The sequence below is a fragment of the Triticum dicoccoides genome, chromosome 5A (genome assembly GCF_002162155.2).
Source record: "Triticum dicoccoides isolate Atlit2015 ecotype Zavitan chromosome 5A, WEW_v2.0, whole genome shotgun sequence".
Taxonomy (NCBI): domain Eukaryota; kingdom Viridiplantae; phylum Streptophyta; class Magnoliopsida; order Poales; family Poaceae; genus Triticum; species Triticum dicoccoides.
The window spans coordinates 18,636,441-18,639,765 of record NC_041388.1 but is presented as its reverse complement, the minus strand read 5'-3'; the positions used below and the strand labels follow the sequence as shown (position 1 = coordinate 18,639,765).

Genomic DNA, 3,325 nt, shown 5'->3' with positions numbered 1-3,325 from the left:
TAAATCTTAACCTATTGGGTTATCACATTTATTAATTTTACATGTGTAAATAGGTAGAGACGATTTTTGAGACGTTTTATAGAATACATAGAAGAGTTTAACAATGAAATAATAAAACCAAATAAAAAATGGGCCAAAATTACCTGGCCCATCTCTGCCCACGAACGGAACAAAATCTCAGTGCGTGCCCTCTTTCTCCCTATCCCACCACCACGACCTTCCACTGCCCACCTTTGGCGCCGCCGGGCTCTCCTCCTACCCCTGTGCCGCCTCCCCCTGTCAATCTCCACCGCGGCCGACTGGATTCTCCTACACCCGTACGCCGCCTAGCCCCCCTGCCAGTATCCACAGCGGCTGGCTGCCGTTTTTGTCCACTATGCCGCCGCCGGGCTACCTCCTCCTGCATCCTTGCACCGCCTAGATCTCCACTGCAGAGGGTATTCCATCTACTGCCCCTTACCGTGCTCTTGCCCCACTCCATTGCAGCTTAATCATATGAGGTGATGGCCTCTCATACCCTGTTGGACCAGGGCAAGGAGAAGACATCAGGGGGCCACCATCAGCAACACTGTACTTTAACTGCAACATCGTTGGTAGCTTCACCAACAAATAGTCGAGTCAGTGGTAATCAATCAATTCCCTTGCTTAATTTCAGCAATCATCATGTTTGGATTGCCTTGTTTAATATCAGCAATCACCATGTTTGGATGTTCATGTTCATGTTTAATTTTAGCAATTGATTCCCTGGTTCAATTTCAGAAATCACCATGTTTGGATGTTCACATCTAAAATTAAGACAACTTATAGTCGATGTTCATGTTTGGATCTGTTTGGTTTGCATCTGATACTAATGGTATTATGTAGCAGTCACTGGTTAATATTCTTTTTGATGTGTTAACTGGCATGTATACTCACGACAGGTTCATGACCATGCTATATACTGATGATATATTCTTAACGAAGTCTGCTAAAGGTAGTTTTTACCATATTTTCGAACCTGACCGATATGTTCGGATGCACTGAACTAAGGTTTGCCTTTGACTTCTTTCGATGAATTTCTGGTTGTCCTGGTGAACATGGAGACACTTAAATTGCTTTATTTGGATTCTGGAGTGAGCTTGCTGCCCTTCTCCTCAGAGAGAGACATACCATTCGTACAAAAGTATTAAGCATTGGATGTAAAGTGGATTACCCACTCGGTAATAAAACAATATGTAGCATGTATTAAGCTGAATCATGCTTATAACACTGAAGAACATAGTAATTTCCAAAATGCAAGTAAGAAGCTGCAGTTTTGGAGGATTTTTGATTAAAAATTGACAAGTGCCACTCACCTAAGTTGTGTTTTCAGGTCATCCTACCCCGCATCAGTAAGGCAAGTGGTAGCATATCCTGAAAATCCCTTTTTCCGATTGTCTAAACACATGCAACAACTAATTGACGTCTTGTCAGGTTTGTTACGGAGTCCAACTTGTAAATTGTACTTTCACCAAGGGAGTTTTACTTGTCAGATAGATAATTTAACATCAGTGTTTGAACAATCATTGGATGAAACAGATTAGAGCATTTTGGTTTTGGTCCTTCACAGACGGCCAGTAGGAAATTCAACATTCAGAACAATTCTGACTGAAGTACGGGTGTAAGCTTTTTGCTGGTGTGGTTCTTTGCATGCAGCTACAATTTTAGTTATGGTTTTAGTAGTAGTTTAGGAGCACACAGTCATAATGCTTCATTATTGTTTATGGTAGCTGTCTTTTTTCCGTACTAATCCAGGGCACAACCAAAGTGTTACTTGGTTGGTTATGGTACAAGACATTGGACACGGATACAATATTTTTTATACTTTGCACGTGGTTTGTGAAGATTGTATTATAGCTACATTGACAATATTTTAGGCTGAAAATATCTGCCTGCTAAAATGTTGTCTATGTTATGGTGAAGCCATGGAGAAGAACACATTGTTCAACATATGAGGGATTATTTTTGGAAGTTAGTAGTATGCTTGCACAAGAAACGAACGAACTTAAGGTAAGCCTCGTTGATTCTTCTTCTGACCAAATGGGACACACAATCTGTCCTAAATATTGGAGTGGAAAGACTGGAAGCAGTTATAAATTCTTCTGAGAATTTTGACAATTCTCGTGGTGGCATAATTTCATAGAAGGATCAGCTTGCTGAGAAATCACCTATTAAAGAGTTTGCCTTGCAAAAAATCTGGGAATACATCAGGTCCAGGAACTTATTTTTTTTTGCAAATCTCTATACTGTTAGTTCATGCGCTATATAATGTTCATGTTCTAATTCTCTCTAACTACTATTGCAGGTCAAGGAAATTAGGAATGGTAAGGAGGCAAGGATTAGTTTCATGATCATGGAGAATCTTTTATTTGGTCATAGATATGATCTGAAGGGTGCTCTTTTCTCATGATATGCTGCTGATCAACAAATCCCAAGAGTGTATTGTTGGGTCAAAATTTTATTGAAGACATGCCTACCATGCCTATCCACATTAAAGGAAAAACCAAAAACTTCCTGGAATGTGCTCTTTGCAACCATACGTCATTTTTATGTGTAAGTGTGCCCGTTGTTTCGTTTTCATCGACTTCATATGCATTTGGGCGTATGCTTATTACATTAGCTTACAAGTTCCATCTCTTGTGTTTCCAGAGCATGAATTTCATGGATTACTCCATGTTAGTTGGAGTGGACAAACAGAAGAAGGAATTTGTATTTAGAATAAAAGATTACTTGAGGCAATATGCCTGGGACAAACAACTAGAGTCGTGGGTGAAGACATACCTTGTTATTTCCAAGAATCTATCTCCAACAGTAATCTCACCGAAGGAGTACAAATTAAGATTCAGGGCATTTATGTCTCAGTATTTCAAATCAGTCCTAGATGCTCGAGTCTTGAGGAATGACTGTTTGTAATGTTGGTAGATGAACTTATCTTGAATTCTTGAGTATCGTTCATGCTGCCATGGTCCATGTCTTACCGAAAAATATGGCTTAATCCATGTTTAGCATGCGTAAAACGTTGGATGTGTCCAGCGTTAAGTTTGCTTCTGTTCATTTTTGTGGTGTGTGTATCATGGTCCATATTGTTTCTCGGCTATTGTACATAACATTAGGACTGAAGATACCCGCAAAAGGAAAATCAATGGTGATCGACATGCACATAACCAAAGATATGTTCTTTGTTGATGATCTAGCTACCAAATTTTGAACCGAAAAAAGTGTCCAGAATTTGATGAAATCTTGACACAATGACAGGCATATGATGACTATTACTCTCGGAAATTTTCATCAAATTTGGAGTCATCTT

At 39.6% G+C, this 3,325-nt stretch overlaps 1 long non-coding RNA gene across 5 annotated transcripts; it reads left to right on the top strand.

The window, feature by feature from the left end:
* The first annotated feature begins 211 nt into the window (after positions 1 to 211).
* On the top strand, positions 212 to 3,060 carry LOC119296832. 5 transcript variants are annotated; one of them, XR_005145400.1, is made up of 7 exons: positions 232 to 437; positions 531 to 624; positions 921 to 1,029; positions 1,352 to 2,028; positions 2,162 to 2,229; positions 2,324 to 2,571; positions 2,668 to 3,060. It is a non-coding gene; the product is annotated as an uncharacterized LOC119296832 (long non-coding RNA). The 5 variants fall into 5 exon arrangements; XR_005145401.1 differs by having other exon boundaries at positions 921 to 1,452; positions 1,558 to 2,028; XR_005145402.1 differs by having other exon boundaries at positions 921 to 1,631; positions 1,942 to 2,028.
* The last annotated feature ends 265 nt before the right edge of the window (positions 3,061 to 3,325 follow it).